General features: G+C 47.1%; 1 long non-coding RNA gene across 2 annotated transcripts in view; it reads left to right on the top strand.

Annotated features, from left to right (window-relative positions):
- The window catches only part of LOC142289807 (uncharacterized), a 72,698-nt gene extending 53,165 nt beyond the window's left edge, over positions 1–19,533 (top strand). For both annotated transcript variants that reach the window (XR_012750165.1, XR_012750166.1), the window contains exons 2-4: positions 2,669–2,733; positions 3,267–3,352; positions 19,340–19,533. This is a non-coding gene — a long non-coding RNA (uncharacterized LOC142289807). The remainder of the gene's footprint in view (positions 1–2,668; positions 2,734–3,266; positions 3,353–19,339) is intronic.
- The last annotated feature ends 1,953 nt before the right edge of the window (positions 19,534–21,486 follow it).

Raw genomic sequence — 21,486 nt, 5'->3', positions numbered from 1 at the left:
CATTAAACAATTTCGTATTCCCTGCTTTCCCCGCCCACCAGCGCCTATGATTGGTTACAGTGAGACACGCCCCCACTCTGAGTGACAGGTGTCACACTGCACCCAATCACAGCAGCCGGTGGGCGTGTCTATACTGTGTAGTGAAATAAATAATTAAATAATTAAAAAAAACGGCGTGCGGTTCCCCCCATTTTTAAAACCAGCCAGATAAAGCCATACGGCTGAAGGCTGGTATTCTCAGGATGGGGAGCTCCACGTTATGGGGAGCCCCCCACCCTAACAATATCAGCCAACAGCCGCCCAGAATTGCCGCATACATTAGATGCGACAGTTCTGGGACTGTACCCGGCTCTTCCCGATTTACCCTGGTGCGTTGGCAAATCGGGGTAATAAGGAGTTATTGGCAGCCCATAGCTGCCAATAAGTCCTAGATTAATCATGTCAGGCGTCTATGAGACACCCTCCATGATTAATCTGTAAGTTACAGTAAATAAACACACACCCGAAAAAATCCTTTATTAGAAATAAAAACACACACATATACCCTGGTTCACCACTTTAATCAGCCCCAAAAAGCCCTCCATGTCCGGCGTACTCCAGGATGATCCAGCGTCGCTTCCACCGCAGCTGCATGGAGGTGACCGGAGCCGCAGCAGACACAGCCACTCCGGTCACCTCCACGCAGGTAATGAAGACAGCCGCGCGATCAGCTGCTGTCACTGAGGTTACCCGCGGCCACCGCTGCATCCACCGGTGGCCGCGGGTAACCTCAGTGACAGCAGCTGATCGCACGGCTGTCTTCATTAGCTGTGTGGAGGTGACCGGAGCGGCTGTGTCTGCTGCGGCTCCGGTCACCTCCATGCAGCTGCGCTGGATGCGACGCTGGATCATCCTGGATTACGACGGACATGGAGGGCTTTTTGGGGCTGATTAAAGTGGTGAACCAGGGTATATGTGTGTGTTTTTATTTCTAATAAAGGATTTTTTCGGGTGTGTGTTTATTTACTGTAACTTACAGATTAATCATGGAGGGTGTCTCATAGACGCCTGACATGATTAATCTAGGAGTTATTGGCAGCTATGGGCTGCCAATAACTCCTTATTACCCCGATTTGCCAACGCACCAGGGTAAATCGGGAAGAGCCGGGTACAGTCCCAGAACTGTTGCATCTAATGTATGCGGCAATTCTGGGCGGCTGTTGGCTGATATTGTTAGGGTGGGGGGCTCCCCATAACGTGGAGCTCCCCATCCTGAGAATACCAGCCTTCAGCCGTATGGCTTTATCTGGCTGGTTTTAAAAATGGGGGGAACCGCACGCCGTTTTTTTTAATTATTTAATTATTTATTTCACTACACAGTATAGACACGCCCACCGGCTGCTGTGATTGGGTGCAGTGTGACACCTGTCACTCAGAGTGGGGGCGTGTCTCACTGTAACCAATCATAGGCGCTGGTGGGCGGGGAAAGCAGGGAATACGAAATTGTTTAATGGGCGGCCGGCTTTTTCAAAACAGTAAAAGCCGCCGGAGCAGTGTGAATGCCGTGCAGCGCCGGGGATCGGGGATTGGTGAGTATATGAGAGAGGGCTGCTAACTTCAGTTACTCAGGAGATTAGCGGTCACCGGTGAGTCTTCACTGGTGACCGCTAATCAGGACGCGACACAGACAGAGCCACAGCATCACAATGAAGTCGGGTGAAGTTCACCCGAGTTCATTCTGACAGTGCGGCTCTGTCTGTGTCTGCTGTCATCTGCCATTCACCGCTGCTACATGGCTGTCTGTGTCTGCTGTCAGCGGCCATGTAGCAGAGCTGAATGGCAGATGACATAGTAAAAACGCATCCCTACACATTACACACGCTTGGCAAGTCAATAAATAAAAAAAAAAAAAAAGGTGCCCAATGCATACGTCACAGAACACATGATCTAAAGGATCACACACAAAATTGACCAATTTAACATAGACTACTAACGCTCGTGTGACAGCAAATGAACGACCAACGTGCAATCTCATAAGATCCCGTATGCAACCTGGGCGTGTCACATCGCAAATGCGATTGTACAACTAATTGCAACGTGTAAAGTGGGCTTTAGACAAAACCGTACAATCTTAGGCCTGTTTAAGTCTCAGGGAGGTTTATGGGGGAGATATGATTTCTCTGCATCCTTTAAGGTATTGAAGGGGTTAATGGACCTTATAGAGTAGGAGATTGGTAGAAACCTCCTTCGAGGGAAGTATATTGGATCGTTAAACTGGATGCGTGTTATTTGGAGGACTAAATTACCGCTTTGATTCATTGTATATATATTAAAATGAAAATGTGGTTTATCTAACATTGATTTTATATTTCTGTATATTTGTATTTCTAAATATTTTGAATGTATTATTTCTTTTACATATAAAGTGAGCACTATTTTGTTGTTTCTGTATGTAGATCCGGCTCAGATGAGGAGCGTATAGTTATATATATCACCTTGGCTACTTATTCTGATTATGTTGCTTATGAATAAGGAGTCTATCTTCTCCGAAACGCGTCAAGCGTAAATTTTATCTTGCACTTGGTTGGAATAATCTTTTTTTATGAATTTTGAATAAAGAATCTTTTTATTACGTCGGTGCTGAATCTTCTTTTCTCTCCTCCTCCTCTTGATGTGACTGATGATTCAGCTATGGTAGCCAAACCACTTGTTCCGTGCACCGGACCAGAAGTTGGAGAGACTTGCCTTGGAGTGGTGAGCTGAATATTCCTTATTTGTGTTAAACAATAATAGTCTATTGAAAACAAATGTATTGCACGAGTTAAACAATCACCTTTTTTTTTTTTTGGTAAACAACAGTAATAAACATATTAGAATGATTTGTCTCATTGTAAGTGTTTCTAACCTTGAGTACTACACATGAACGCCTGTTTCCAGTGCCAAGATAACCATGCACCCACTCTATAAATGCTCAATAAGCAGTCTTTGAGTTGTCTATTGAGAAAAATACATAATTAATAAAACACTTATTTTTTAACACTTAAAGGGTACCTAACAGCTGATACATGCTGCATGAGCCACAATCTGAATGTATCAGACAGTGGCTGCATGATTTTAGCCATATAAATTTAACTCTGAAAAGCTGTGGTGTATTACTGAAAAAAAAAAGAATTTAATAGCCAAACGCTGCCCTGGTGTGCAGTAAGTTTTGTTTTTGTTATTATTATTATTATTATTATTACAATAATGCACATTAAAGCAATATTTTGTGTATTACTCTCTTTCAGGCAAGACTTCTTAATTTGACCATGCCAAGTTGTGTGATTAACAACTGTAACAGCAGCACGGGCAACAGGGACCTGGAGGGTAAAATGTAATCCTCCATTCATTTCCAAACAACGTTGAAAGAATAAAAAAATGGTTTCAACAGGCAACTCGAAATTTAACCAATATTGATCTATTGTCTCAAAAGATTTTTAATGAAAATAAGACCCAAAAATACAATTTCTGTACAAAACACTTCAGTGATGTTCTGTACATGCCACATGCCATGAGTGAAAACTTTGAAAAGTGATGCTTTACCAACCATATTTGTGTCTCTGGAAGAAGGACACGATTATATAAGTAAGAAAAACAAAACTACGTTATTAAAAGACAAAAATTTCAGATGCGGAAGTAGTTCCCCTGAGACAGCCCACATTTCAGAAAAAGAAGGGATTGCAAAAAAATCCAAAAATATAGGCAGATAGATTTGTGTAATTCACAAATACTTTTCACAAACTGTGTTGAGTAAATTCCTACAAGCCCTATTGAATAAACCAGCAAATTTTGAGAAAAATCTAATTTCTTCGGCGCTCCATTGGGAGACCCAGCCGATTGGGGTGTATAGCACTGCCTCCGGAGGCCACACAAAGCATTACACTAAAAAGTGTAAGGCCCCTCCCCTTCTGGCTATACACCCCCAGTGGGATCACTGGCTCACCAGTTTTCTGCTTTGTGCGAAGGAGGTCAGACATCCACGCATAGCTCCACTGTTTAGTCAGCAGCAGCTGCTGACTATGTCGGATGGAAGAAAAGAGGGCCCATACTAGGGCCCCCAGCATGCTCCCTTCTCACCCCACTTGCGGTTTGTAAGGTTGAGGTACCCATTGCGGGTACGGAGGCGGGAGCCCACATGCTGTTTTCCTTCCCCATCCCCCTGAGGGGCTCTGAGGAAGTGGGATCTTACCGGCCTCCAAGCCCTGAGGCCGGGCTCCGTCCACAGACCCATTGAACCTGCTGGATTAGGAGCCGGGGTACCGTTCAGGGACAAGGCCCTGCAACATTCAGGTACTCTGTGTCCCCCTATGGACTGGCCGCGCACACTCCAGACTTGCTGGGTGTGCTAGTGCGCCGGGGACAGTAGCGCTGCGCGCTGGGGTTTGAGTCACTGCAGCTTGGCTGAGTGACTTTATGTGTTGGGAACTACCGCGCCGGCCGCTCCGGGAGCGGCGGCGCGGCTGGGACTTGTAGTGCGCCGGGGACTTAGCGCCGACCGTGCTTTTACGACGGCGGCGCTTATAAATCTAGTCCCCGGCTTTTGCGGCCTAGCTCCGCTTCGTTCCCGCCCCCTCCCTGTCAATCAGGGAAGGGGACAGGCGTTGTGCAATCGTCAGCGCCGAGGGCTGGAGCCTTATTTACATGCTCCAGCCCTCTCACTGGGCACAGTGGGACGCAGGTTTCCCGCTTTTTGTCTGAGCACACCCAGGGCCCGCCCCCCCTCCACAGAGACGCCGGCAGCCATTCCTGCATGCAGTCTGGCTGGGGAACGGACACAGGCTCTGGGAGACCCAGACAAGGGATTTCTGGCGACCACACACCCGCGTTAAGCGGGCGGTAAGCAGCACATTCGTGCTGGCCCCACTAGTGCCACAGTGTTATTTGGTGTACTTTTTCCTGTACCAGATATATCTATATATATTGCACTGTAAGGTTGCTTCTTGGCTGTATACCCCTATTGCTCTGAGGAGACGACAACATGTCATCTGCAAAACGCAAGGGTGCCAAGACACAGGCTGTGAACGCTGCTTGTGCCGCTTGTGGGGCTAATCTACCGGCAGGTTACAATGACCCCCATTGTGTGCAATGTTCGGTCCCTGTGCCACTTCGTCAGCCGGAGCCTATGGTGGTAGTGGCCCAGGCAGAGTCGCCGGTGAACCCTGTCCCGGTGACGGGGACAGAGTTTGCTGTTTTTGCTGACAGGATGTCTGTCACTATGACAAAAATCCTAGAGACCTTGCAGGCCAGGCCAGTTACTCAGACCATGGACACTGCTGCGGCAACGTTCCCCGGTCCCCCTCAGTTGGAGTTAATCAGTGCTTCAAGGGGGTCACAGGCATCTCAGCCTGACGGCTCTGATTCAGATGACAGTCCCAGGCAGCCTAAGCGTGCTCGCTGGGAGAGACCCCCCACGTCATCACGGGGATCAGGGTCTCAGCGAGAAGAGTCTCTACATGATGAGACAGAGGAGGGTGATCAGGAGTCTAATCCTGAAACCGCTCTCAATCTGGATACTCCTGATGGTGACGCCATGGTAAATGACCTTATAGGGGCCATCAATAGTCTATTGGAAATTTCTCCCCCTGCCCCTTCTGCAGAGGAGGCAGCTGCACAGCAGGAGAAGTTCCATTTCAGGTATCCCAAGCCTAAACTGAGTACTTTTCTGGACCACGCTGACTTCAGAGAATCAGTCCAGAAACACCATGCCTACCCAGATAAGCGTTTCTCCAAACGTCTTAAGGATACACGTTATCCCTTTCCCCCTGACGTGGTCAAACGCTGGACCCAGTGTCCAAAGGTGGATCCCCCAATCTCCAGGCTTGCGGCTAGATCCATAGTTGCAGTGGAAGATGGGGCTTCGCTTAAAGATGCCAATGACAGACAGATGGACCTTTGGTTAAAGTCTGTCTATGAAGCTATTGGCGCGTCGTTTGCTCCAGCATTCGCGGCCGTGTGGGCACTCCAAGCTATTTCAGCTGGCCTGGCACAGGTGGACTCTATCATATGTCCAGCAGTGCCGCGAGTAGCGTCCCTAACCTCGCAAATGTCTGCGTTTGCGACTTACGCTATCAACGCTGTCCTGGACTCTACAAGCCGTACCTCAATTGCGTCTGCCAACTCTGTTGTCTTGCGCAGAGCCTTGTGGTTAAAGGAATGGAAAGCGGATTCTGCTTCCAAAAAATGTTTAACCAGCTTGCCGCTATCTGTAGATAGACTGTTTGGTGAACAATTGGCTGAAATCATTAAGCAATCCAAGGGTAAGGACTCCTCCTTACCCCAGCCCAGATCAAGCAAACCTCAACAGAGGAAGTGGCAGTCGAGGTTTCGGTCCTTTCGAGGCTCCAGCAAGACCCATTTCTCCTCGTCCAAAGGGACTCAGAAGGAGCAAAGGAGCTCAGATTCCTGGCGGGCTCAGTCACGCCCCAAGAAAGCAACCGGAGGAACCGCTTCCAAGGCGGCTGCCTCATGACTTTCGGCCTCAGCCCTCCGCATCCTCGGTCGGTGGCAGGCTCTCCCGCTTTTGCGACATTTGGCTGCCACAGGTCAAAGACCGGTGGGTAGCAGACATTTTGTCTCACGGGTACAGGATAGAATTCAGTTCTCGTCCTCCGCCTCGGTTCTTCAGAACCTCTCCACATCCCGACCGAGCAGATGCCCTTCTGCAGGCGGTGTGCTCACTAAAAGCAGAAGGAGTGGTGATCCCTGTTCCTCTGCAGGAACAAGGGCAAGGTTTTTACTCCAATCTCTTCGTGGTTCCAAAAAAGGACGGCTCGTTCCGTCCTGTTCTGGACCTAAAGCTGCTCAACAAGCATGTGAACGCCAGGCGGTTCCGGATGGAATCCCTCCGCTCTGTCATTGCCTCAATGTCTCAAGGAGATTTCCTTGCATCAATAGACATCAAAGATGCTTATCTCCACGTGCCGATTGCTACAGAGCACCAACGTTTCCTACGTTTCATGATAGGAGACGACCATCTCCAGTTCGTAGCTCTGCCATTTGGTCTGGCGACAGCCCCACGGGTTTTCACCAAGGTCATGGCGGCAGTGGTAGCAGTATTGCATTCTCAGGGTCATTCGGTGATCCCTTACTTAGACGATCTACTTATCAAAGCACCCTCTCAAGAGGCATGCCAACACAGCCTGAATGTTGCGCTGGAGACTCTCCAGACTTTCGGGTGGATCATCAACTTTTCAAAGTCAAACCTGGCACCGACTCAATCACTAACGTATCTTGGCATGGAGTTTCATACTCTCTCAGCGATAGTGAAGCTTCCGCTGGACAAGCAGCGGTCTCTACGGACAGGGGTGCAGTCTCTCCTTCAGGGTCAGTCGCACCCCTTAAGGCGCCTCATGCACTTCCTAGGGAAGATGGTGGCAGCAATGGAGGCAGTCCCGTTCGCGCAGTTTCATCTGCGTCCACTTCAATGGGACATTCTCCGCCAGTGGGACGGGAAGACAACTTCCCTAGACAGGAAAGTCTCCCTTTCTCAGACGGCCAAGGATTCTCTGCTATGGTGGCTCCTTCCCACTTCATTAACGCAGGGAAGATCATTCCTGCCCCCATCCTGGGCAGTGGTCACGACAGACGCGAGTCTGTCAGGGTGGGGAGCAGTTTTTCTCCACCACAGGGCTCAAGGGACGTGGACTCAGCAGGAGTCCACCCTTCAGATCAATGTTCTGGAAATCAGGGCAGTGTATCTTGCCCTCTTAGCCTTCCAGCAGTGGCTGGAAGGAAAGCAGATCCGAATTCAGTCGGACAACTCCACAGCGGTGGCATACATCAACCACCAAGGAGGGACACGCAGTCGGCAAGCCTTCCAGGAAGTCAGGCGAATTCTCATGTGGGTAGAGGAAAGAGCTTCCACCATATCAGCAGTTCACATCCCGGGCGTAGAAAACTGGGAAGCAGACTTCCTCAGTCGCCAGGGCATGGACGCAGGGGAATGGTCCCTTCACCCGGACGTGTTTCAGGAAATCTGCCGCCGCTGGGGGGTGCCGGACGTCGACCTAATGGCGTCTCGGCACAACAACAAGGTCCCGACCTTCATAGCGCGGTCTCGCGATCAAAGAGCTCTGGCGGCAGACGCCTTAGTGCAAGATTGGTCGCAGTTCCGGCTCCCTTATGTGTTTCCACCTCTGGCACTCTTGCCCAGAGTGTTACGCAAGATCAGATCCGATTGCGGCCGCGTCATACTAGTCGCCCCAGACTGGCCGAGGAGGTCGTGGTACCCGGATCTGTGGCATCTCACGGTCGGCCAACCGTGGGCACTACCAGACCGTCCAGACTTACTGTCCCAAGGGCCGTTTTTCCATCGGAATTCTGCGGCCCTGAACCTGACTGTGTGGCCATTGAGTCCTGGATCCTAGCGTCTTCAGGATTATCCCAAGGGGTCGTTGCCACCATGAGACAGGCTAGGAAGTCCACTTCTGCTAAGATCTACCACAGAACGTGGAAGATTTTCTTATCCTGGTGCTCTGCACAAGGAGTATCTCCCTGGCCATTCGCGTTACCTGTCTTTCTTTCCTTCCTGCAATCTGGGTTGGAAAAGGGCTTGTCGCTCGGCTCCCTTAAAGGGCAAGTCTCGGCACTATCCGTGTTTTTTTCAGAAGCGTCTAGCACGACTTTCTCAGGTGCGCACGTTCCTGCAGGGGGTTTGTCATATCGTACCTCCGTACAGGCGGCCGTTAGATCCGTGGGATCTAAACAAGGTCCTTCTTACTCTCCAGAAGCCGCCCTTCGAGCCTCTGAGGGATGTGTCACTTTTTCGACTCTCACAGAAAGTGGCCTTTCTGGTAGCGGTCACGTCTCTTCGGAGAGTGTCTGAACTAGCAGCGCTGTCATCCAAAGCTCCTTTCCTGGTGTTCCACCAGGACAAGGTAGTGCTGCGTCCCATTCAGGAGTTTCTCCCTAAGGTGGTATCCTCTTTTCATCTTAATCAGGATATCTCCTTGCCTTCCTTTTATCCGCATGCAGTTCATCGGTATGAAAAGGATTTACATTTGTTGGATCTGGTGAGAGCACTCAGAATCTACATTTCCCGCACGGCGCCCCTGCGCCGCTCGGATGCACTCTTTGTCCTTGTCGCTGGTAAGCGCAAAGGGTCGCAGGCTTCTAAAGCCACCCTGGCTCGATGGATCAAAGAACCGATTCTTGAAGCCTACCGTTCTGCTGGGCTTCCGGTTCCATCAGGGCTGAAGGCCCATTCTACCAGAGCCGTGGGTGCGTCCTGGGCATTACGACACCAGGCTACGGCGCAACAGGTGTGCCAGGCAGCTACCTGGTCGAGTCTGCACACTTTCACCAAACATTATCAGGTGCATACCTATGCTTCGGCGGACGCCAGCCTAGGTAGAAGAGTCCTGCAGGCGGCAGTTGCCTCCCCGTAGGGGAGGGCTGTCTTTGCAGCTCTAACATGAGGTATTTCTTTACCCACCCAGGGACAGCTTTTGGACGTCCCAATCGTCTGGGTCTCCCAATGGAGCGCCGAAGAAGAAGGGAATTTTGTTACTTACCGTAAATTCCTTTTCTTCTAGCTCCTATTGGGAGACCCAGCACCCGCCCTGTTGTCCTTCGGGATTTTTGGTTGTTTTTCGGGTACACATGTTGTTCATGTTGAATGGTTTTCAGTTCTCCGATGTTACTTCGGAGTGAATTTGTTTAAACCAGTTCTTGGCTTTCCTCCTTCTTGCTTTTGCACTAAAACTGGTGAGCCAGTGATCCCACTGGGGGTGTATAGCCAGAAGGGGAGGGGCCTTACACTTTTTAGTGTAATGCTTTGTGTGGCCTCCGGAGGCAGTGCTATACACCCCAATCGGCTGGGTCTCCCAATAGGAGCTAGAAGAAAAGGAATTTACGGTAAGTAACAAAATTCCCTTCTTTGCAAAGTCCTATATGTTTTCCAACACCAACAGTCAATGTTCAATAAAGAGAATTTGTATCTCCTTTGAAGAAGAAAACATACCTACAAGATAAAAAACAATTATCACCACAATACCTAACAGCTGATTTTTGGGAAAGGATAAAGTCACTCTCTGAAGATGAACATCCAGGCATGGAGACTGGTGGATGTGAAATTTCTTCAGAAAGTGAAACTTTAGAAAAAAAACAAAACAATTGATGAAGACTATGTCCTGGAGGAGACCAGCTGCAATACATCTGGTCTATTTGGCATGGCCTTGGTTATTTACAATGTGGAACCTCCAGAGAGATATCTAACAGAATGCCAAAGAGAACAAGTTGAAGATCGAAAATGTATCCTTTTTGAATCAAGTTTGAATAATTTGCTTTATAATGGGAGATGTTTACATTCAGAAAACTGCCTAAACTGATTTTAAGACCATTCGAAAAAAAAAATTTGATGATTCTTACTGCAGCATCACTGGGCTCTGTTATAATGGTCATCTTATTAAGCTTTTTGAAACATAATCAAAAATTAGAAGGTATTCAACTGGTAACGTATTATTAGTGGCTGCAATTCTAATTAGCGGCTTAACCCCTTCAGCTCCCAGCCTATTTTGACCTTACTGACCTCGCCATTTTGCGCAATTATGAAGTTATAACTCTGGAACGCTTCAACGGATCCTAGCGATTCTGACATTGTTTTTTTTGTGACATATTGTACTTCATGAAAGTGGTAAATTTAGGCCAATATTTTTTTGTGTTCATTTTTGAAAATCTTGGACATTTGGTGAAAATTTTGAAAATTGCGCAATTTTCAAATTTTATGCCCATAAATCTGAGAGATATGTCACACAAAATAGTTACTAAATAACATTTCCCACATGTCTACTGTTTTACTAGGCAATGCTCCCACTAGCCAGATTCCTACTCCACACTGATGAGGGGCAAATACCCCGAAACGGCTGTCTGTGGATGGATACCATGTTTGGCATAGGTGGTCTCCTTGACTGGAGACTGCCCTTCCCGTGGTTGTTCCTTCCCGGTAAAAGACCTGGCTAGTTTCCTGCCAGCGTTGAGAAACATGTGATGGTGTCTCCGCAGGCCTTCTTGCTTTGAATATTTCCCAGGGGGCATTGCTCTAGAATCACTGCGTTGAGAAACACGTGATGGTGTCTCCGCAGTGGTGGATGTTGATCTCCCTAAGGTCAACCATCCTTGCTGACATAGTCTTTTACTAGGCAATGCTCCCACTAGCCAGATTCCTACTCCACACTGATGAGGGGCAAATACCCCGAAACGGCTGTCTGTGGATGGATACCATGTTTGGCATAGGTGGTCTCCTTGACTGGAGACTGCCCTTCCCGTGGTTGTTCCTTCCCGGTGAAAGACCTGGCTAGTTTCCTGCCAGCGTTGAGAAACATGTGATGGTGTCTCCGCAGGCCTTCTTGCTTTGAATATTTCCCAGGGGGCATTGCTCTAGAATCACTGCGTTGAGAAACACGTGATGGTGTCTCCGCAGTGGTGGATGTTGATCTCCCTAAGGTCAACCATCCTTGCTCACATAGTCTTTTACTAGGCAATGCTCCCACTAGCCAGATTCCTACTCCACACTGATGAGAGGCAAATACCCCGAAACGGCTGTCTGTGGATGGATACCATGTTTGGCATAGGTGGTCTCCTTGACTGGAGACTGCCCTTCCCGTGGTTGTTCCTTCCCTATGAAAGACCTGGCTAGTTTCCTGCCAGCATTGAGAAACATGTGATGGTGTCTCCGCAGGCCTTCTTGCTTTGAATATTTCCCAGGGGGCATTGTTCTATAATCACTGCGTTGAGAAACACGTGATGGTGTCTCCGCAGTGGTGGATGTTGATCTCCCTAAGGTCAACCATCCTTGCTCACATAGTCTTTTACTAGGCAATGCTCCCACTAGCCAGATTCCTACTCCACACTGATGAGGGGCAAATACCCCGAAACGGCTGTCTGTGGATGGATACCATGTTTGGCATAGGTGGTCTCCTTGACTGGAGACTGCCCTTCCCGTGGTTGTTCCATCCCGGTGAAAGACCTGGCTAGTTTCCTGCCAGCGTTGAGAAACATGTGATGGTGTCTCCGCAGGCCTTCTTGCTTTGAATATTTCCCAGGGGGCATTGCTCTTGAATCACTGCGTTGAGAAACACGTGATGGTGTCTCCGCAATGGTGGATGTTGATCTCCCTAAGGTCAACCATCCTTGCTCACATATTTTGACCTTACTGACCTCGCCATTTTGTGCAATTCTGGCCACTGTCCCTTTATGAGGTTATAACTCTGGAACGCTTCAACGGATCCTAGCGATTCTGACGTTGTTTTTTTGTGACATATTGTACTTCATGAAAGTGGTAAATTTAGGCCAATATTTTTTTGTGTTTATTTTTGAAAATTTTGGCGAAAATTTTGAAAATTGCGCAATTTTCAAAATTTCAAATTTTATGCCCATAAATCTGAGAGATATGTCACACAAAATAGTTACCAAATAACATTTCCCACATGTCTACTTTACACTAGCGCAATTTTCAAAACTTTTTTTTTTTTGTTAGGAAGTTAGAAGGGGTCAAAGTTCATCAGCAATTTCTCATTTTTCCAACAAAATTAACAAAAAACTTTTTTTAGGGACCACATCACATTTGAAGTGACTTTGAGAGGCCTAGGTGACAGAAAATACCCAAAAGTGACCCCATTCTAAAAACTGCACCCCTCAGGCTACTCAAAACCATATCCAGGAAGTTTATTACCCCTTTAGATGCTTCACAAGAATCAAAGCAATGTGGAAGGAAAAAATGAAAATTTACTTTTTTACACAAAAATGTTACTTTAGCCATAAAATTTAGCATTTTCACAAGGGTATCAGGAAAAATTACACCATACAATTTATTGTGCAATTTCTCCTGAGTACACAGATACCCCATATGTGGTGGAAATCACTTGTTTGGGTGCATGGCAGGGCTCGGAAGGCAAGGAGCGCCATTTGACTTTTCAAACACAAAATTGTCTGGAATAGTTAGCGGATGCCATGTTGCGTTTGGAGACCCCCTGAGGTGCCTAAACAATGGAGCTCCCCCACATGTGACCCCATTTTGGAAACTAGACCCCTCGGAATTTTTTTTAGATGCTTAGTGAGCCCTTTGAACCCCTGGGGGCTTCACAGGAGTTTATAACGTTGAGGCGTGAAAATATATATTTTTTTTTTTACCACAAAATTGTTACTTCAACCAGGTAGCTTTTTTTTCACAAGGGTATCAGGAAAAATTACACCATAAAATTTATTATGCAATTTCTCCTGAGTACACAGATACCTCATATGTGGTGGAAATCAAGTGTTTGGGTGCACAGCAGAGCTCGGAAGGCAAAGAGCGCCATTTGACTTTTGGAGCTAATTTTCCATTCAAAAAGTCAAATGGCGCTCCTTCCCTTCAGAGCCCTGCTGTGCACCCAAACAGTGGTTTATGACCACATATGAGGTATCTGTGTACTCAGGAGAAATTGGCCAACAAATTTTAGGATCCATTTTATCCTGTTGCCCATGTGAAAATGAAAAAAATTAAGGCTAAAAAAAATTTGTGAAAAAAAAAGTACTTTTTCATTTTTACGGATCAATTTGTGAAGCACCTGGAGGTTCAAAGTACTCACTATGCATCTAGATAAGTTCTTTTGGAGGTCTAGTTTCCGAAATGGGGTTACTTGTGGGGGAGCAGCAATGTTTAGGCACACAAGGGCTCTCCATACGCGACATGGTGTCCTGCTAACAATTTGAATGAAAAGTTAGCTACAAATATTTACGGACATCATGTGGCGTATGGAGAGTATGTAGTGTATGCCAAAGGTTGGTGTGTGTGTGTAGTGTAGTATACGGCAGGTTGGTGTGTGTGTGTAATGTAGTATACGTCAGGTTGGTGTGTGTGGCGTTTACCACACACACATCAACCTGACGTACACTACACCCCACACCAAACTAACATACACTACATCACACACACCAACCTGACATAGTGTATTTTAGGTTGGTGTGTGGTGTATGTCAGAATGGTGTGTGGTGTATACTGATGACCAACCTGATGTACACTACACACCACACACATACACCAACCTGACCTACACTACACCACATACCAACCTGACATATTGTATGTCAGGTTGGTATGTGGTGTAGTGTAGGTCAGGTTGATGTGTGTGTGGTATAGTGTACATCAGGTTGGTATGTGTGGTGTAGTATACACCACACACCATTCTGACATACAACCCACACCAACCTAACATACACCAAGTCAGATTGGTGTGCAGTGTATGTCAGGTTGGTGTGCAGTGTGGTATAAGGTAGTGTACGTCTGGTTTGTGTGTGTCAGGTTGATATGTGTGCTGTTGTATACACCACACACACACACACACACACAACCTGATGTACACTATAACACACACACACCAACCTGACGTAGTGTATTTCAGGTTAGTTTGGTGTAATGTACGTCAGTTTGGTGTGTGTGGTTTAGTGCACTAGCGCTAGGTTGGGGGTTACTCACACTTTACTGTATGTCTTCCTCCATGGCCTCCGACTCTTTTCCTCCCGGCCTCCGACTCTTCTCCTCCCGGCCTCCGACTCTTCTCCTCCCGGCCTCCGGACGATTTCTTGTCCTGCGACGTCGAGTCTGTGTCATTGGAGGAGGAAGAGTGGGAGAAATAGAGAAAAGGGGGTTCTCTCCCTCAATATCAGCTTGGGAGGCATGTGCCTCCTCAGCTGAGTACACCCTTTGTAACTGGGATGAGCGGGACATTTTGTGTGCTGTGTGCATGTGTAAAAAATCCCCTAAACTTTATTATAGTGTGCGTGTGTGTATGTGCGAGTGTTTGGCAAAACTTTCTACTGCAGAAGGGGGCTGTCAGGCGCGGGGAGCTGTCAGGCGTAGGGAGCTGTCAGGCGCGGGGAGCTGTCAGGCGCGGGGCTTAGAGGCAGGAGCCAGTAGCAGCAGGGGGGGTGAGATCCCTGGGGCAAGGGGGTGAGATCCTTAGGGCAGGGGGGCGATCACAGAGCTGGAGCAGGGGGGCGATCACAGAGCTGGAGCAGGGGCGCGATCACAGAGCTGGAGCAGGGGGGCGATCACAGAGCTGGGGCAGGGGGGCGATCACAGAGCTGGGGCAGGGGGGCGATCACAGAGCTGGAGCAGGGGGGCGATCACAGTAATCAGCACGCTGGCAGCAGGATGTCAGAAGCAGAGCTGTGAGGGATCACAGGGCAGGGGGGAGCAGAGGACAGGGTGGGGGATGGAATCGGACGATGGAGGGGGCGAAGGTCGGGGGGGAGTGTAATCGGACGATGGGGGGATCAAAGATCGGGGTGGGAGTGGGGGGAGGTGGAATTGGACGGCAGGGGGAGCGGAGGGCAGCAGAAGGGAGCATATCTTACCTGGCAGCGCAGTGATCGGTGGCGGCAGATCCTGGCAGCTCGTTGATCGCGATGGCGACGGCAGCAGGGGACATCCGTCTTCACCCTCCACGGTCAGGATGAAGCTGAAGGGGGAGGGCACCCACCGGTCACATCGCTCCTCCACATCTGATTGGAGGGATAGTGTCACATGGACGCTAGCTCCAATCAGATGGGGGGGGCATTACACGGAGCTCTCCCTGCTCCAGCCAATGGCAGATGATATTGCATCATCAGCCACTGCTGGATTGTAGTATTTCACCAAGTTTCATTGGTGAAATATTACAATCATTCTGATTGAATGTGAAAGTGACACTTTCAACAGCCAATCAGAGCGATCTTAGCCCCTGGGCTCAACTACAAGTCCTTATGTACCTGCAGCGCTGGTGACATTTCAGTAAACCCGGTCACCAGCGCTGCAGAAACGGAAGCCCGCCATGACGCATACGGTGCGTCAAAGGTTGGGAAGGCACAAACTTTCATGACGCATATGGTGCGTCAAGGGTCGGGAAGGGGTTAAACTTCAAAAAAATAAAAGAATTTTAAAATATTTTTGAAGTGATTAATATTTCAGGAAAAATGTACTATAGATACCAAAGGCAATTTTTTATTTCCTGCTGTGGATCAGGCATGGCAGAATGAAAAGAAAACAAAAATTACATTAGAAAACAAAATCACTCTGCATTTGTGAAGATGGACAATGTGACAGCCCAGGACACAGTGCAAAATATTATATTTATACAGTTATGGACTGCGTTTTGGAACAAATCCTGGATTTTGAGGGGGCCCAACAAACACAATGCACATGATCAGTTGTAATGGAGACATTTGGCTTCTCAGTCTGAATGGATCGACTCTTCTCAGAAGAATTAGATATAGAGGTTTTTGCTCATTTGTTGGTATCAGAAAGAAAATGAGAACACGCTATGGATACATCAATCACCAATTTGAAGTTTGGCACTATGCAAAATCAGAAACTGACCAGTGTAAGTTCAATTAAATTCTTAGTTTCACACTTGTGTTGAACGGTATCCGTTGCATTGTGTTGTGTGACACATGCAACGGATGCGTTGCATATAGTGGCACAACTGATGCAACGGATCATACAAAACAACGGAATCTGTTTTTTTTTTACAGTTTTACTGGCGGCAGACTATTGTGAACGATCAGCTGATCACCCGGCCGCCGGGTGATCAGCTGATCGCTCACAGCGGACAGCCGCCGGGTGATCAGCTGATCGCTCACAGCAGCCGGCCACCGTGTGATCAGCTGATCGCTCACAGCAGCCGTCCGTCGGGTGATCAGCTGATTGTTCGGCCGCCGAGAATGTGTGCCGAGCGAGGCCATGGCGCTGAGGACGTCAGTGCCGGGGACTGCATGGCTGAGGACGTGTGTGCGTGTGTGTGTGTGTGTGTGTGTGTGTGTGTACATGAGGAGTGGAGTGTGGGAGGGGGAAGTGTTGGGAAGCGGGGAAGTGTTGGGCTCCCTGCACACGTAGCCAGGGTAAATATCGGGTACCTAAGCAAAGCACTTTGCTTGGTTACCCTATATTTACCTTGGTTACCAGCGTACACCGCTTAGCGCTGGCTCCTTGCACACGTAGCCAGGGTAAATATCGGGTAACTAAGCAAAGCGCTTTGCTTAGTAACCCGATGTGTACCCTGGTTACGTGTGCAGGGAGCCAGAGAGAGCATGCGCAGAAAAATTCTAAGGATTTCGCTGCTCAAAAAAAGTTACATGCTGCGTTCCTTCCGCTCGGCGGAAGCAACGCAGCGTCGGCCAGCGGAAGCAACGCAGGTCCATCAGTCGCAATCCGTCGTCCATACAAGTCTATGGAAAGACTGAAGGAAAAAAAAACGGCCGATTGCGACTGAAGGAAAAAAACGCAAGTGTGAAAGTAGGATTAAGACAAAGTATGCCATGGATTGACAAAATTGGACTATATTTTTGTTGGTGTATACAAACATGCAATAATGATATTGAGCTTTTAAAAGAAAAATGGCTTTCTTTACTACACCATATCACCAATGAACATGAATGGTAGGGAGGACAGTACAACAAATGCAATCATAATTTAATAACAGAAGCGACAGAAGACCAGCAAATTCTTTGGATTAATCCGGAAATATGTCATATAAAACAAGTCCTACACTTCTGAGAGATTTACAGCATCTAACTCACAAATGCCATGATCAGTGCAGGCAGACTCTGGTGTCGACTCACAGATTTGTAGTTCATAGGCAGGCTAGTAAGAGTTAAACTCTACTGGCTGATTGTTAAGGCGGTGTCGCACACAGCGACGGCGACAACGACGTCGCTGCTAAGTCACCATTTTCTATGACATCCAGCAACGAGCTGGCCCCTGCTGTGAGGTCGCCGCTCGTTGCTGAATGTCCTGCTTCATTTTTTGCTCGTCGCTCTCCCACTGTGAAGCACACATCGCTGTGTGTGACAGCGAGAGAGCGACGAACTGAAGCGAGCAGGGAGCAGAGAACCGGCGTCTGGCAGCCTGTGGTAAGCTGCAACTACGGTAAACATCGGGTAACCAAGAAGCCCTTGCCTTGGTTACCCGATATTTACATTAGTTACTAGCACCGCCGCTCTCACACTGCCAGTGCCGGCTCCCTGCATACGTAGCCGGAGTACACATCGGGTAATTAACCCAATGTGTACTCTGGCTAGGAGTGCAGGGAGCCAGCGCTAAGCGGTGTGCTCTCACGCTACCAGTGCCAGCTCCCTGCATACGTAGCTGGAGTACACAGGTAATTAACCCGATGTGTACTCTGGCTAGGAGAGCAGGGAACAGGGAGCCGGCACTGGCAGCGTGAGAGCGGCGGATGCTAGTAACTAAGGTGAATATCGGGTAACCAAGAGAAGTGCTTTCCTTGGTTACCCGATATTTATCTTAGTTACCAAGCGCTTCCACGCGTAGCTGCTGGCTGGGGGCTGGTCACTGGTCGCTGGTGAGATCTGCCTGTTTGACAGCTCACCAGCGACCATGTAATGACGCAGCAGCGATCCTGATAAGGTCAGGTCGCCCGTCGTGATCGCTGCTGCTTCGCTATGTGTGACCCCAGCTTTAGACGCCTTTGATCACATGCTGTGGGGGAGCCAGTCATATTCGCTCCCCTGCTGTATATGCTGACTGGACACTTCCTTTAATGCCAGCTATAACTTCTTTATACTGGTCTGATGAGGTGTTGTAATGCAGATTTACTGGTGGTTGTAGTACTTCTGTGTGCGGTTGTAGTGTTATCACAGGTGACAGTCATGTGGTGTCTGGCTATAAAAGGTCACAGCGTTTGGCAAAACTGATCTCCCTGACCTTCTATTATTCCTGCTTGGTGTATTTGGTATCCTGTGTATCTCCTTTGCTTGGTTTTCATCCCTTTCCTTTTAGGACCCTGCTGAGTTCCTCAAACTTTCAGCTATTTTTCATCACCACTTCCCTTGGTAACTTTATAGACCTTCATTTCTCCTTACTCAGTGCTGGTTATAGTCTAATACCCTTAATAAGTCTTCAGTGCAAGCAGTCATCTTGTATACATCTGAAGAAACTTTGTTGTTGTTGCAGTTCCTCACTTCTGAGTCATCTGGAGAGAAGTTATTAGTTTACTTTCCCCCTGTTTGTCATCCCCTTGTCTTCTTTAGAGCTTAGTGGGGTTGACTAAGCGCTCATCCCATCCTAGGTCCTACTTCAGGGTCAGATGAACTAATAATGGGGAGACAAAAGGGCGCAATAGGGTCTTACCCGATATAACATATGATGTTAGAGAAGGTACAGTAACACTCACCTGGTGGGGTTGTGCCAGTCACAACTCCTTCAAAGGCATGTGAGTGTCCGCGTGGTTCAAGCAGCGGCCCCGTAGGCACGATATAAAGATATTGGTGGACAAAAGAAAAACGGGTATATGCCGCGCTTAAAAACCACTGAGTTGGAAGTGATATAATATTTCTTTTTTATTTACAGCATTCCTACGCGTTTCAGAGACAACAGACCGTCTCCTTCTTCAGGGAAAAAAGAAATCATACAGACAATCAAAGGCTGACATCTTATAAAGGATCCATACTGCCACGTTAGCAGCTATGACGTCAATCACCCCTCAGGATTGCAGGGTGATGACTCAACAACACGTGGAGACAATGGACACATTGAATGAAAAGGAAAGGAAAAAAAGGGAAAAAAAAGGAGGGGATTTCTTTTGTATATATACATATACATATAAAATTTCCATATCATTACTCATTTGTGGTTTGGAAATAAAAATGCGAATAAATCTGGATTTTTTTGTGTGGTTATTTCTTGTGTAGGAAAAAATATATTTGTGGACTTGTAAAATAGAAAGAAAAATGGTGCGAACCTAAAGATCATATGCTTGATCAAGAGGGAGGGGTGTGAAAGCCCATACCTTTGTTCTAAAGCAACAGACAATCAAACAGTCAAAATTAACCAAGGGCTGATGTGTGATCAGAAGGGAAAATAAAGCCGTGATTAGTGAAATGATACCGATTTATAGTGTAGTCAGTTTTATCCTATTTGCATTTAGTTACTTAGTGATTAACAGGATTAGAAGGTGTGAAATTTTCACAGTAAAAATGCGTGTTCCCCTGACTAAGAGAAAAAAAAGGGAAAGAGGATTATCCCCGAACTGATGGGACCATTATTGAACAAAGGGATTATCTCCACTGATGAGACCAATATTTGAAGACAGCAGACAGACCAATTCGGCTGCCGGCTGAAGTGCAGTTAGAAGGGCAATAAAAACTTCGGTAGAAAAGTGATCCGAAATTTACAGTTGAAAGACACCTATTTGTGTGCTATTTTGGGATTGATCATTTATTTGATTGGGAAATGTGAAGAATTACGGTGAAGCAATGTTAACCATAGCTGGAAGATGATGAATACATCCACAGAGATGGAATAGTTTAAATTTGTCCGGGTGAATGGAGTTCAACTGAAAGTGAAAGAGGACGCATGCGTGAGGGGATGGAGCGGGTGCTGAACTGTCGGGGTGAGAAAAGTTCAGACCGTGGGAAAAAACCTTAGTGCGCAATCGCATGATAGAATGGCTCGGCAAGGGTAACCTTCATAAAGTATTATATGTTTTTATATGTGGTTTTATATGTGTTTTTTCGCTTTGCATGTAAATCTCGTATTTCCTAAAATATACTTCATATTTTTGATCCATTTAATTCAAATCTCCATATCATTACAACTGACCTTGAGATTGCTTGCAAAATTAATTTGCAAGTTCCCCTTTTAAATTAGTTTCATTCACAAAAATTTCTTTTCCATTCGTTCATTTATTTTTATTTATATTGAATGATGATTACCTCCCCCCTCTTTTTTTATCTATTAGTAATATTAGTGGTGTTTCATTCGATCACTTCTCTGAATTGTAGCCTTGTCTTTGCTGGATAATTCTTGCTTGTCCCCTCTCCACTACTCTATATCGCAGTGGATGTTATATCTCTAGTTCTGACTCAGGGTTACCCTTGCCGAGCCATTCTATCATGCGATTGCGCACTAAGGTTTTTTCCCACGGTCTGAACTTTTCTCACCCCGACAGTTCAGCACCCGCTCCATCCCCTCACGCATGCGTCCTCTTTCACTTTCAGTTGAACTCCATTCACCCGGACAAATTTAAACTATTCCATCTCTGTGGATGTATTCATCATCTTCCAGCTATGGTTAACATTGCTTCACCGTAATTCTTCACATTTCCCAATCAAATAAATGATCAATCCCAAAATAGCACACAAATAGGTGTCTTTCAACTGTAAATTTCGGATCACTTTTCTACCGAAGTTTTTATTGCCCTTCTAACTGCACTTCAGCCGGCAGCCGAATTGGTCTGTCTGCTGTCTTCAAATATTGGTCTCATCAGTGGAGATAATCCCTTTGTTCAATAATGGTCCCATCAGTTCGGGGATAATCCTCTTTCCCTTTTTTTTCTCTTAGTCACGGGAACACGCATTTTTACTGTGAAAATTTCACACCTTCTAATCCTGTTAATCACTAAGTAACTAAATGCAAATAGGATAAAACTGACTACACTATAAATCGGTATCATTTCACTAATCACGGCTTTATTTTCCCTTCTGATCACACATCAG

The sequence above is a fragment of the Anomaloglossus baeobatrachus genome, chromosome 2 (genome assembly GCF_048569485.1).
Source record: "Anomaloglossus baeobatrachus isolate aAnoBae1 chromosome 2, aAnoBae1.hap1, whole genome shotgun sequence".
NCBI classification, from domain to species: domain Eukaryota; kingdom Metazoa; phylum Chordata; class Amphibia; order Anura; family Aromobatidae; genus Anomaloglossus; species Anomaloglossus baeobatrachus.
This window is presented reverse-complemented; position numbering and strand designations above follow the sequence as displayed.